Source organism: Porites lutea, chromosome 2 (genome assembly GCF_958299795.1).
Source record: "Porites lutea chromosome 2, jaPorLute2.1, whole genome shotgun sequence".
NCBI classification, from domain to species: Eukaryota; Metazoa; Cnidaria; class Anthozoa; order Scleractinia; family Poritidae; genus Porites; species Porites lutea.
The window spans coordinates 45899068-45914308 of record NC_133202.1 but is presented as its reverse complement, the minus strand read 5'-3'; the positions used below and the strand labels follow the sequence as shown (position 1 = coordinate 45914308).

The 15241-nt window shown below is 37.5% G+C and overlaps 1 long non-coding RNA gene across 1 annotated transcript; it reads right to left on the bottom strand.

The window, feature by feature from the left end:
* Positions 1–1462: 1462 nt before the first annotated feature.
* On the bottom strand, positions 1463–9331 carry LOC140927084 (uncharacterized). Its single transcript, XR_012164522.1, has 3 exons — positions 9243–9331; positions 2294–2370; positions 1463–1717 (listed from the first exon to the last, which is right to left on the bottom strand). It is a non-coding gene; the product is annotated as an uncharacterized lncRNA (long non-coding RNA).
* Positions 9332–15241: the final 5910 nt, after the last annotated feature.

The window sequence follows — 15241 nt, the reverse complement described above, 5'->3', positions numbered from 1 at the left end:
AGGAAACGTTGAGTTTACAAAACCATCTCTTCTATTCAATTAAACTGTAATTGTCAACATTCCATCGAGCGAAAAAATGGACCCTAGGACTTTGCCGAATTCTGAAAGGTTCTTACTCTAAAAAAGACTGGCAAAACACCGATCTAACGCATTAGTTACTCGCGAGTCTAAAACACTACAAAGACCACTGAGTGTGTATCCTGAAAACTATTTTTGCTTGTAAAAGCTTTATTTGTGTAAGGTTATTTGTGTTTTTTCATGTTGCAAACGGTGTTGAAATAAATACGACAGTATGATAATCTCATCTGGAGTTTATTTACTTTATGTGGTTTTACCAAGCCTCATATTCTCCTCATAGACCTGTAATAATTAACCTTTACAGATCCTGCACCAAAATATGTAGGTAAGATTTCCATACAACCCCAAACATTTGTTATGTGTGTTAAATAATATAAGCTTGCTGCATGTATAATAAATGTAGGGGTTTGACTGCAAATCGTACCACAGCATAATTCAAGCTTCAGGCATTCATGAATGCATAGGACCTTTTGATGTTGTGTTTGCCACTTATTGATCCAGCAAGTTTTCTCTATTTTAGTAAGCACTTATGGTTTTAGGTGTTGGCTGCTGAATGTAGTGTTTTTTTTTTCATTGTAGAAAGCTCTCAAAAGTATGAAGAATAAAAACTACTGCAATAAGTTCAAACTGTGTATAGCTTCTTGCTGAGTTGTGTCTTATTTTTTATACCCCCCTTCCACACAGAAAAAAAATACAAACCTAATTACTCTTTTTCTATAGTGTACGGCGAAACCTGTATATTTAAGCCGACTCCATATTAAAAGTTACATCCTATGTTAAGCAGATGAATAGCTCAGTGTGTTTGAAAAGTTTCTAACCATATTTTCAGAAAAACAATGTTTTCAAAAATAAATGCATCCATACCCATTTTAAGGGGTATTTTCTTTGGGTTAAAAGGTTTCAACCAATCATAAGAGCTGCAAACAATAGCCAACTGAAGAAAACTTTACATTAATTTTAAGTTCCTGACATGGGATATCTGTTTTATTCAGACTCATAAGAATTTGTTATAAGGATTCATATACATGCTGCTTTGCAAAGTTTTCTTGAATTTTGCTGCCTAAACGAATCAGAAGTATTACAGACAATAGTAAAGTGAGCACCTTTTTGCATTTCAACATGTTTAAACATTGACTTTATTAATATTAATGTTGCATTCTAATGCTCTTAAAGCCGAGTCTGCAGGCAGAGCAAGTTTGTGTAATCTTTTGCTTTTAAGGCATCCTGCACCGTGACACCCCAATCTTTCCCTTTAAATAATCTAAGAAACTCACATGTTGGCCTGCACATTATGATTGATCAGGGTAGGCCTCGTGCAACCACTAAGATATCACAGGAGATTTAGGCTGTTATTATCAGTTAAGCTGATCAGTATAGGTGAGCATATGACCTTCATTGAGGAAGGCTTTAAGTTAAAAATGGCAGTATCAAATTAAAATAAAAATCAATAAGAACTTCCTTTGGTCACACCTTGACCTCTTAATTAGGTCAAGTTTCTTTTATTGGTGAGTTAATCAATTCATGCATCTGCATGGGTTGCATTGAGGGAGACATTCTGGAACAATAAAACAGTGTGTGTGACTGAATCAATGTATCTATTCATGCCATGGCTTGAAAGAGGCAACGTCAAGGAAAGCATCTAGAGGTAGACAAATTAATATTAATGTATTGTGTACAATAACATGTGTGTCACTCAGTTGGTCACACTCTTCCCAGTACTCCTCAAATTTCAAATCCCAAATGCTTTGGCAGCCACATAGTTTAACAAAAGTATAAAAAATAAGTAATGAATAAATAAATAAGTGCTCCCTTGCCCCAAAATATAGAACTTGCACTGTTTGTCAAGCCTGCACATTATTTTCCCCACTATTAATTCCGTGGCAAGGTCATCCAGACATCTTAAAAGATAATTCATGATTGCTAGTAGTATTGTTCCTTTAATTCAACCTGTCAGAAAACAACAGAAAAGTTTGCAGATACTGAAAGACATATAGACTGCAAGCAGTCTCTCTTTTGCTCGAGAATCTGTAAGGGAGAGTATTTGAGCAGCATATTCGAATTTGCACCCTCACAACTCACGGGACTTCGCTGCTCAAATACTCTCGCTTACAGATTTTTGAGCTGAAGAGAGACTGCTCACAGTGTAAAAGACATACAACATAAAAATGATGTACCAGTTTTATGAAACCTTTACATGTAGTATTTTATATTATACCTTCAGGGGGGAGCCAGCCTGGCATAAGGACTCAGTTCTTCTCTCTTTGCACCCTCACTCATCCTTCTTTTTACCATCTATTTTTATGCATATGAGCTTGTTATAAATAAAAAAGAAAAACTTGTATAATTAGAATTAGGCAGACATCCACACAAAATTTGCTGCTTTCTGCTTATCAGAGATATCCACTAAATACAGGTTTGTTTTTCTTAAATCATAGAAAGAAACGTTTTGCCACATTTTGAGCTATTTGACTGCTGAATACAGGGTGTCTGCTTCATATGGGGTCTGCATAATACAGGTTTCACCATACAATGTAGAAAATGAGTTAATTAGCCTTTCACTGAGGAGGGGAGGTACAAGAAATAAGACATTATAATTATAAACAAGAAGCTATACAGAGCTTGAACGTATTGCAGTAGTTTATATTCTTAACACTTCTGAGTGCTTTCTATAGAGAAAAAAAGAAAAGACTACATTCAGCAGTGGACACCTAAAACCATGAGTGCCTAAAAAGTAGACAAAACTTGCTGGATCTATAAGTGGCAAACACAACATCAAAAGGTCCAATGTGCATCCAAACCTCTACATTTGTTATCCATGCAGCAAGCTTATATTATTTAACACACATAACAAATGTTTGGGGTTGTATGGAAATCTTACCTATACATTGTGGTGCAGGATCTGTAAAGGTTAATTATTACAGGTGTATGAGAAAACTATGAGGCTTGGTAAAACCACAGAAAGCAAATAAACTCCAGATGAGATTATCATACTGTCGAATTTATTTCAACACCGTTTGCAAAATGAAAAACACGAATAACCTTACACAAATAAAGCTTTTTTAAGCGAAAATCGGTTTCAGGGTAGGCAGTACATCTTTTCACATATTATGCTATTAATGCAGTATATATACTGCCACATTTTAAGCCACTAACTAAGGTCGGTATGCCATTACTGGCCTAAATATTACACATATACCGACTAACAAGTTAAGCCGTTACTTATTGGCTTAAAATGTTACAGTATGTAAAAAGTGTAGTCCCAAATTAAGCCGTTAGTTATCGGCTTAAAATGTTACAGTAGGTTATAAGTGTGGTTCCGAATTAAGCCATTAGTTATTGGCTTAAAATGTTACAGTATGTAAAAAGTGTGGTCCCAAATTAAGCCGTTAGTTATCGGCTTAAAATGTTACAGTAGGTTATAAGTGTGGTTCCGAATTAAGCCATTAGTTATTGGCTTAAAATGTTACAGTATGTAAAAAGTGTGGTCCCAAATTAAGCCGTTAGTTATCGGCTTAAAATGTTACAGTATGTAAAAAGTGTGGTCCGAAATTAAGCCGTTAGTTATTGGCCTAAAATGTTACAGTATGTTATAATTGTGGTCCCAAATTAAGCCATTAGTTATTGGCTTAAAATGTTACAGTATGTAAAAAGTGTGGTCCCAAATTAAGCCGTTAGTTATCGGCTTAAAATGTTACAGTATGTAAAAAGTGTGGTCCCAAATTAAGCCGTTAGTTATCGGCTTAAAATGTTACAGTATGTAAAAAGTGTGGTCCGAAATTAAGCCGTTAGTTATCGGCCTAAAATGTTACAGTAGGTTATAAGTGTGGTTCCAAATTAAGCCGTTAGTTATTGGCCTAAAATGTTACAGTATGTAAAAAGTGTGGTCCCAAATTAAGCCGTTAGTTATCGGCTTAAAATGTTACAGTATGTGAAAAGTGTGGTCCCAAATTAAGCCGTTAGTTATTGGCCTAAAATGTTACAGTATGTTATAAGTGTGGTTCCAAATTAAGCCGTTAGTTATCGGCTTAAAATATTACAGTATGCACTGTGTGGTTCCAAATTAATTCGTTAGTTGTTGGCGTAAAGTGTTACATTGTGTGTTGTTGTTGTTATTGGCCTATCATAACGACATCTACGACGAAATCCGTAATCTGAAGATCCCGATTTAAAAAAAAAGTGGAAGGTAACCAGTTATATGATGAAAGCATGAACATAAGCGAAAAAGTCAACAAAATGATGGGACAGTATCAGATGGAAGGATCTGAGTATATTTTTACGCCTGCCAGGAAGTACGCGTTTTTTATGTCGCCATTTCAATCAACTCTTTTGAGTAGAGCAGAAGATTTATTCATGGATGTGACTTACACAGGCAACGACTTTTTTTCATACCTTCTTAACATCGTAACTTTCAACGATCAAACGTGCGTGTATAACGCGGTCGCAAGAGTACTGTGCAGTAGACAAGATGGTGAGACTTACGCCAAGTCGATAACCACAATTTTCGACAAGGTTTCACATGATCATGCTCATTTCTCGAACGGTGCAAAGTTAAGGTCTATACTCGTGGATTTCGACGATGCACAATACAAAGGACTGAAAGAATTTCTCGGTGAAGAACTGGCCAAGAAAGTCATCCGGGGGTGCAGTGTTCATTGGCAACGATCAGTGAATAGAGTCTGTAAGTTGGTTTGCCAAAGCGAGGATGAAACTCGAATCTTCAAAAATTTAGCCCGCAAAATCGAAGAGGAACGAGATAAAGAAAATATTTACCTAATTTTGGATGTACTATTGGGCTCCAGGAAACTGCAAGACGCTAAACAGTTGATTGAGTGCGACCGGACCTGTGTTCTGAACTTGACAAGCTTGACAACCATAACTGGACAAAACTGAAGCACTGGAGCAAGTGGTGGTGTCGGTTGAATCACCTAGCAATGTTTACAAGGGCCTTTAAGGAAATGGAAGAGAAAGATTGGAAAGAAGGACCATGTACCACCAATCCAGTCGAGGCATTGAACCGACAATCATTGCAGGAAGGCTGTACCGTTCTTCATACTTTAATGGAAAACATTTACCTGGAGGATCGCCTGCAAGCGGTGAAAACAGCAGTTTGCGAAGATAATGTTACAACCTCTTATAGGGCATCACCTTGTAAACCAAAAAGTAAACGAAAGCGTACAAGCATTGGGAATTCAGGAGATGAAGTCCACCAGACAAGCGCCGCCATATAATCAGTCAGAAAAGAAGGCCGAATGGTAGAGCGTTAATCAATCGTGTCATTGAAGTTGAATATGATAAAAAGAACAAATCAGGAAAGGTGACAAAGTACTGGGGATGGTGCAAAGGACAAATCGTGCCATACCGGAAACATGAAGGGTACTTGGTAAAATTTGAGGATAGAATTGACGATGACGGAACAGTCGTTGCTGGGTGGTCGGATTGGATTGAAGACTTAAATAGCAAGGATGTACGTTTGTTAGATCCGTAATTCAAGTGCTTTAGCTGACCCTGATCAAAGATAGTGTCAGACCATTCGCTGATTGACTTAGCAAAGAAGTGCACCAGGCAAACGCTTCATACACCGGCGGGTCTACAACGCAGGTCACTGGTCACAGGTCAACATACCGGTCACAGTGCTACAGAAAAATAAACAAGCGCAAAAGTGTCTCCTAGCCCTAATCGTTATCCAAACTGGTGTTTTACGTCAAGGTGAAACTGTTTGCCTTAGATATCAATAACCAATAAAGCAGTGACCTGTACCTGTGGCCCGTGGAATGTGACCCGCGTTTTAGACCTGGCTTTCGTACACATTGTCATTGTAGCGGGTTGAACCGTCATGAATAAGTACGTGTGGGGTAAACAACTCTAACAATAATAAGCTTTTCACCGTTTTTGAACCGCTTCCGAAATGAGATCACGTTCCGACAAGCTTGTAATTGATAGCACGCTACAAGTCAACTATTACAGGTAACGAACGAAGACCAGTACGCGCGGTGATTGGTATTGAAACACCTCTCGGTTGGTTTTGCATAGACCTAGGTCCGGTTAATCATTAAATCTAGATTGAAACTAGACAAAGTTAGTTCAACCCGGGAATGGGAGCTAATCCGTCAAAGGATACTGAAAGGTTACCGCCCTTTGAATAGCAACTGGCCTCGACCAATCACTGCGTCGCATGTGGCTTCGCGCGAGATATAAGTAGCGCAGTTTGTACAAAAGTAGGAGAGGGTTAGAGAGCGTTAACTGACTGCCAAGCGGTTAAGTACTGTTCAATAAACGAGCGAGAGTGTTTTATCGGGTTATAAAACCACGAGGCGAAAATCTCTAGGGAATATCCGAGTTTGTTTGTGTGGCGAACTTGTGCGATGATTTTTGGTTTAGCGTACCAGTGTGATAATTTTAATTTCATGTTGCACAAATGGATTTGAAGATGTAAGCACGCATTACGTGGCCGGTCGCCTTGGGAATTATTGTTACAATTATTATTGTGTGGTTTTGGGACTGCATGACCAATTCGGAGCGGACGTTTCTTGAGCTAAAGAAAGAACATCAACGAAACAAATTACAATCAACCCCGATTTCGCCCTGGACTGAAATCAAATGCCGCCCCCAGACTTTTTAGTTTGACAGTGTTTTCCCAGGGTTTAAACCAGGAGCACGTGACCAAATGGACGTGATAGGTTGTTGAGCTCGTGAATTGGTAGTGACTTTTTTAAGACCTATAAAAACCTCACATCAAAGCAAAGGCTGTTCTGGCAAACTTTTCCCATCAGAAGTTAAGCAAAGCGAGGGGGTCGGGAAGCCACTTTACTAAGTAATAAACACTAGATAACATGTGTGATTGCGTCTCTTTCTTGCTTGGGAGGACTATGAAGGGTTTAATTTACCCGAGTCACTTATGGTAAAGAGTAATTACCCAATGAATTTCCCTCTACTCTGCGTAGCACTTTTACACATACTATGAGGAGATAGGGTTTGGTCTCGGATTGGGAAGTTATTAAGAAGGAAAGGGGCTATTTGCTGTTTTATAAACAACTCCACAAAACTGGAAAAGAAATTGGAATAGTACACTGACTGTAATTGTTTTGATTAACGCCCCGCCGTTACCCTCAAAGCACCTAAACTAATGAAACGTTTCATTTCGCTCATGTTAAGCAAGCATTCTTTCGAATCTTCAGATTACGGATTTCGACGCAGATGTCGTTATGATAGGCCAATAACTAACGGCTTAATTTGGAACCACACTCATTACAAACTGTAACATTTTAAGCCAATAACTAATGGCTTAATTCGGAACCACACTTATAACATACTGTAACATTTTAGGCCAATAACTAACGGCTTAATTTAGGACCACACTTATTACATACTGTAACATTTTAAGCCAATAACTAATGGCTTAATTTGGAACCACACTTATAACATACTGTAACATTTTAAGCCAATAACTAATGGCTTAATTTGGAACCACACTCATTACAAACTGTAATATTTTAAGCCAGTAACTAATGGCTTAATTTGGAACCACAGTTTTTACAAACTGTAACTTTTTAGGCCAATAACTAACGGCTTAATTTGGAACCACACTTATAACATACTGTTACATTTTAAGCCAATAACTAATGGCTTAATTTGGAACCACAGTTTTTACAAACTGTAACTTTTTAGGCCAATAACTAATGGCTTAATTTGGGACCACACTTTTTACATACTGTAACATTTTAAGCCGATAACTAACGGCTTAATTTGGAACCACACTTATAACCTACTTTATTACATCCACTTTGAAATCACTGGTTATCTGTGCAATCTGATTGGCTCTCAGCAGTGTGATTTATTCCTAAATCGCACCATTTTTTGCTCTAAATCGCATCTATTCCAAATCGCGTCATTCATGTTCTAAATCGCATCATTTCTGTTTTAAATCGCACCATTTTTGTTCTATATCGCATCATTTCTGTTTCGAATACAAAATGAGATGTAAAAGCCTTTTTGTTTTGGCTTTTTAACAAACCGGCTACTCGATCAATAAAATGTTAGTACTGACTAAATCCTGCGATTTCAAAATGGATGTAATAAAGTGGTAATTGAACTTCGTGTCGTGCAATTTTGGTCTGAAATCATACTTGTGATTTCAAATCGAACTCGCGCTGCGCGCTCGTTCGATTTTGAAATCACGCGTATGATTTCAGACCAAATTGCACTCCACTCAGTTCAATTACCATTATGTAACATTTTAGGCCGATAACTAAGGGCTTAATTTGGGACCACACTTTTTACATACTGTAACATTTTAGGCCAATAACTAACGGCTTAAATTGGGACCACACTTTTTACATACTGTAACATTTTAAGCCAATAACTAATGGCTTAATTTGGGACCACAATTATAACATACTGTAACATTTTAAGCCAATAACTAATGGCTTAATTTGGAACCACAGTTTTTACAAACTGTAACTTTTTAGGCCAATAACTAATGGCTTAATTCGGAACCACATACTGTAACATGTTAAGCCGATAACTAACGGCTTAATCTGGGACCACACTTTTTTACATACTGTTACATTTTAAGCCCATAACTAATGGCTTAATTTGGAACCACACTCATTACAAACTGTAATATTTTAAGCCAGTAACTAATGGCTTAATTTGGAACCACATTTTTTACAGACTGTAACTTTTTAGGCCAATAACTAACGGCTTAATTTGGAACCACACTTTTTACATACTGTTACATTTTAAGCCAATAACTAATGGCTTAATTTGGAACCACACTTTTTACATACTGTTACATTTTAAGCCAATAACTAATGGCTTAATTTGCAACCATACTTATTGCATACTGTAATATTTTAAGCCACTAACTAACGGCTTAACTTGCTAGTCGGTATATATGTAATATTTTATGCCAGTAATAGTATACCGACCGTAGATAGTGGCTTAAAATGTTGCAGTATATATACTGTGATAACAGCATATTAAGCCGTTGTCTAAACGCCCGAGTAGAAGAGGTGTGTAAACTCAACATTTAAAGACAAATTTTCCCCCGACATCAAATTCAACTGACTTATGAGGAAAAAATGAAACCAAATCTTAACGAAATCTCGAGATTTCAGTTATAAATTAATCAGGACCGAGAAAACTACAGAGAAACGGCTCCTTACCTCGAGCAACCGGGCCACCATTGTCTGCACTAACGAAGAACAACACAAATTAGCTGCACAAAATACCTTTTTCCCTAACTTGGCGAGTCAAAGCGCTACTTTTCTTCTTAGGTTTGGAAGTACAATTTACAGCTGAATTTAAACTTCTGGCGATTCCATGTAACCCATTAGGCTATTGTTTCCTATTTGATTTGCAATGTTTGAAAATTCTGTAAAGATCAAACCTATTGTTTACTGAATATTAACCTCGCCGCGAATATTCCGCTTCTATTAACCTCGTGTTCAATAAAGAATAATTGCTAATTGTCCAATGTGAAATGCGGAACAAAATATCAGTCAAGCAGGAAAAGGTGTGTTCCACAAGATTCCCGCCTTCCCGGTCATGTCCTTGACAAAAATACTGGAAACCTTTATACGTTCTTTTTCTTCCTCTTTCCATAGAAAATACGTCCACATGGTCGCTTGAACGGTAACGCTTATCCGGGCCGCAATGCTACTTGTCCTCTTTCCAGCTGTTCAAACAAAAACGATGGTCACGGGGTCGCTTTAACCGATTTCTACCGTTGCTTGTAAAGGACCCTTTTGTGTTGAAGTTTTAACCAGTTTCTATGGCAGGTTCTTCGTTGAAGAAGGACAATTTATCAACTCCACATCGTCCCTCCACTTGTGCCGCCATTTTTTTATTTGTTGACGCCGCCTCGCTTTCGCGCGCTGAATCGTGAAAGCGAGTCTTCCGGAAGTCAATCAGTTTACCGGAAACTGTTTCCGCGTGGTCCGCATAGTTCTAAAAATAACATTTTTGTGATTAAGATATCCCGGCCAACGCCCTGAGTGTCCCTCTCTGTCCTATTATGGCTCTTGTAAATATATAATAATGTAGTCGAAGAGCTGAAGCATGAAACGCTGAGTAGCAATTAAATGTCTTGGACCAAATAATCCAGCCCTTCGACTACATTATTATATATTTATATCATATATATTCCTAATTGTAAAATCAGTCTACTTGCTTCTTTCCTTTGTTCAGAAAATTTCATAGCTGATTAGATCCTCTATTAGGATCCGGTTCTTCTATTTTGTAACGTTGGTCCTTGCTTCCAAAACTGATCATTCCATTAACTTCGATAGACTTTCGATAACCGCACCATCGTAATTCGATTAACCACATACGCCGGGCTAACCGTCGCCTGTTCCAGGCTCCAAGGTAGTATGGTAGTCGTGCTGTTAGGCTTTGATAGCTTGTTCTCGGAAAAAGTAGCATAATATGCTGCTTAAGAATTTGTTCATGCTTAGCGTGCGTATATCGAGTTATGGATGTACGCGGGAAGTTTGGAGAGCACGAAAGATGCGTAAGAGTTGCACGAGGCGATAGCCGAGTGCAACTCTAGCTTCTTGAGTGCTCTCCAAACTTTCCAAGTGCATTCATAACTCGATATACGCACAGCTAAAAGCATGAGCAAATTCTTTTATAACATAGCTGACAAAAATGCTTGCTTTTTGATTAGCTGCAAAATTCTCGTAACGCGCGACACAATAACAAACGTTTCTATAGATGGCTTTCACAGTGACGTCATCAACTTGTAAAGTCAAAATAGCGAGATTTTACGAATTCTTATTAACACTAGGTTGAGGATAAACAAAAAGTGAATCTTTTTACAGGTTTTCATTCCCGTAGCATGTTTCATTTCGAAAATACAGCAATTTGAACTTCCGAGTTTTCACAGTGCTTGACACCAAAATTGGAATTGTCTCGTTGCAAAAAAAAGTATCTCCTCTTGATTTTTAGCAGTATAACCATTCCAAGTATTAGAAGATATTTTTTTGCGCACGTATGCTAGTTCTCGAGTGAAAAGAAGGAACTTTTATAGAAAAAGTGTACTCCAGATGTTTTTGTTGATTTTCGGCGGCCATATTGGTGCACCAAAACTGTGCACCAATATGGCGTCTCTATACAAAGCTCTACAAAGGTGCGTGAAACGTTTCGGCAAATAACTCGGAGACTGTGGGCCACAAAGACCTGAGACTTGGACAAATTGTTTAAAAATTAGTCTTTTATAACATTTCATTTTCTTGGCTTCTTCCACTGGACGGTTTCCAATTTATTTTTTTGTTGCGTGACAGTGAAAACGATCTATTGGCTGATTACGAACACGCCACAATCGTCTAGTTTGAATGAAAATATTCTTTCTGTGAAAGTGAGAAAGAAAATTTGCTTCTTTATTGTTAACGATCAATGGAAACTAAGCAGAAACAAAGGTAAAAGAGTCTTAAAGTTCACCTTAAGTTAAAATACTAACATGTTCGTAAGAAGTTGTGGAGTATGGTTTGGATTTGCTGAAAAGATGTTTACGTTTTGCTCGGCGAAATCCAGAAAACATGTTTTTTAGCGAAGACGACTGTCATCCTTCTTTAAACTTATATTCATTTACGAACATTGGCTGGTCATTACGGCTTCTTAAGAAGACCTGGCAGCAGTTGTTTTTGTGAGTAATAAATTTATGTCTTCTTGTGTAATTTGTGTTGTTATTGCGATAGAAATTTTCCTGCTTAAGTCGGATTGTACGGATATAACAAAGTGCATAACAAATTTAAAAACAACAATAAAAACGGAGATTTTGCCTTTAAATGTTGTTGATGACCAGTTGGTGTTTGTTCTGTTCCCATTGAATGTCTTTCAGCCAAAATTTGCTGCAGCTCGTCTTTGAGAAATTTGCGAAACGCTCAACTCGCGAGTTTTTTCTTAATTCGGCTTTATTTTTGCTGCTTGTTGGATCGGGACCTAAAAGGTCAATGCCGATAGAAAAATTGGGGAGTTCTTCGCTGGTTTCTTCCATATTTTAAAGAGAAGGAAAAGTGCGTAAATAAAGATTTTGTTCATAGCGGCTCAATAGGACTTATATAGGGCAAGCACGCGCGCTATGTTATAATAGTAGAGCTCATATATTTCTAAAATTATGCCATAGATTTTTTCTGTTTCCTCTGTTTTTCACAGGCCTCTGTGCTTCATTGACTACGGCACATAAGCATTTTTTGAATAAATTCTTTAACATTCATTAATATTCACCGAACTCACCCGTATTAACTTAGACTACATTCAAATTAGTCCACTAAAATTTGATACATGATGATTCCACTTGCGCCGACGTTTGTTTCTTTCATTCGCGCCTTTTTATTTGAGTATCTGCGAATATTACTTGTCAGTTTTGTTCCACCACCTCCAACGCCAATAAATGTTCTCGCTGGATACATCAACTAACTTAAAAAATCTAAATGTACGCACGATTGGTAGTACCAACTCATTGTATTTTACAGCAGTATTATAACGGCAACCGTTGGCTTACTAGAGAGCAAAGCATTTGGAACACTTTAGTAATTCACCCTGAAATTTGCGGTCCGTAACTTGCTATACGGACCAAAATTTTTAAAGAAAATGCTCATTTCGGAGCTCCAAATCTCTTTAACTCGAAAAAAAAGTTTAACTAAAGTTATATGACGCCTGTCAACCTTGAGGACTTGGATGTTGACTTTGGCCTTCAACATTTTAAACTGTGTTTATTTGTGAACGAAGGCGAGGAAGAAACTAACTCGTAATCTTACCGAAGAGGATTCTAGTCAGTGTTTGAAAATTTTATCGCAGTACACAGTTAAGAAGACGAAAATCGAGAGGCAGAGATTCGAGATGTTTTGCCTAACAGAAAATGAGGAATTCGTTCGACAAATATGATAACAAACATAACTGCACCCGATCATCTTGACAAGCTTCTTTGCCATTTTCAGTGTTTTTTCAAAGACCAACGAAAGAAAGATAGAAGCGAGTTCGAGCCAGACACAATGTCCAGTTTCCAAAAGACTCCAGCGTCACATTAACGAGTGAATACTTACAGTGCTCTTAGTTTTGACCGAATAAACTTTAAAATATGTCTATTAACCCTGAGGACTGGGATGTTGACTTTGCCTTTCCAAATTTATACCTAGCTTTGTTTTAGTGAGAAAGAAGCTGATATAGAAACTGAATCGTAACCTTACCGAGGAAGAGAATTCTAGTCAGTGTTTGAAAATTTTAACGCAGATCACAATTGAAGACGAGAATGAACTAGCAGAAAGAGAGGTTTTCCCAAAAACAATTAATGAGCGAATCCTTCGACAATGACAACAAACTTACCTTGAGAAGCCTTTTTGCCTTTTGCAGTGTTTTTTTTTTTACAAAGACAAACGGAGGAAAGATGGAGACGACTTCTAGACAGGCACTGTCCGGTTTCCAAAATACTCCAGCGTAACATTAAAGAGCTAAAACTTACAGTGCTCTTAGTTTTGACCGAATAAACTTTTTCAACATGGCCAATTTGTTTTTACTTTCTCGGAAACCCTTTGTTATGTGCTATTGTTTTCGTGCGCCAATAAAAACTTTCTTTTTTGACGTCTGTCAAATGACTGTCAAATCGTACGTCCTGCACTTGTTTCCGGTCCCCCAAACAGGAAGAAGTTATATAATAAAGATCTTATTAGCCTCGTTTTTCGGTCCGTACTGTAAATTACGGATCCTCGTTTTTTTTCCATCAATTTATGGCCCGCGCACTTCGCGTTTGGGCCATAAATCGATGGAAGAAAACTTGGTCCGTAATCTACAGTACGGACCGAAAAGTCGGCTAATAAGAGGTATGTATATAAAAACCGCCACAGGACAAAGAACCATCCATTTCAGAACAGTTTAATTTTAGAACGCACTGGACCCTGCCCTTAAGCTGAAACCGACCTTAAAAGTCTTCAAGAGTTGCCTGAAAAAAAAAAAAAGTTAATGTTAATTTTTTGGATTAATTACTCATTTTTTTTTGCTCAATTCAGTTTTGTATGTGTAATAAAATGGTGACGAGTGAAATTAGGGAATAATTTCACGCGCGTTTTGTCTAAATCCTTATAATTAAAGGCGAGGGAAATTATTAGGATTTGGACAAAACGCAAGTGAAATTATTCTCTAATTTCACGAGTATACCATTTGATTACCTATAAATATCATGGGTGACGAATTACGTTAGCAATCTTGGATTTTTGACATGTTTAATTAATTTACTGATTGATTTATTCTTTTTTAATTTATTTTAGTGTCCCCACTTAGTGGTTATACACCGCTATTACAGTTTTGACACTTTAATAAAGGTATCATCATCATCATCATCATCATCAGTGGTTTGAGCCAGTGTATGTGATATTTTTCAAGCGAACCAAATCACTTGAGGAGGCTCCTTCTTAGGCCCGTTACTTTTTTTCTGATATATGTAAACGATCTCTGAAAAAATCAACGATCTCTCAAATTGTCAAGAGAAGGCTGCCTCTAGAATGTACGCTGATGATACTAATGTTACTTTGGCTGCATCTAACTGGAATGTCCTTAAAAGGGAGATGAACAACGAACTAAGAAACTTTTAAACAATTGGCTCGTGGGGAACAAGTTAACTCTAATTATTCCAATTTCTTCCTTTATTTCCGAATTCTCCCAGTACCTTGAATCGTTTGTCTTATGCACGGAGCCCATTTTGTTATGCGGTGACTTTAACATTCAAGTTGACGTCCAGGATAATCCCAATGTAGAATCATTTTTGGATCTAATTGATTCTTTGGGACTTGTTCAACATGTGCACTTTGAAACTCATGTTCAAGGACACTGGATCTAGTTATAACCAGAAAAATGGACAGTATCATTCAAGACACACCGATTTCAGGCTCTTTTTCTGTCTGACCACGCGACAGTTTAACTTAAAAGGTTCTAAGTCAGAGTCCTCTGCTAAAGAAGTGTGGTTTCGGAAAATTAAATCGATTAATCTTCCCAAGTTTAAGAATGATATCCGTACTTCAGAATTGCTACCTAACACTCCCAATCACCTTGTTGATCTCGTTAACTGTTTTAATACTACTTTAAATGGAAAAAAATTAATCTCCAGCCGACAAAAGCACAAGGCCGCTGGTCACATTACCTTGCTCCACTGAATCTCCGCAAAATGCTTTGC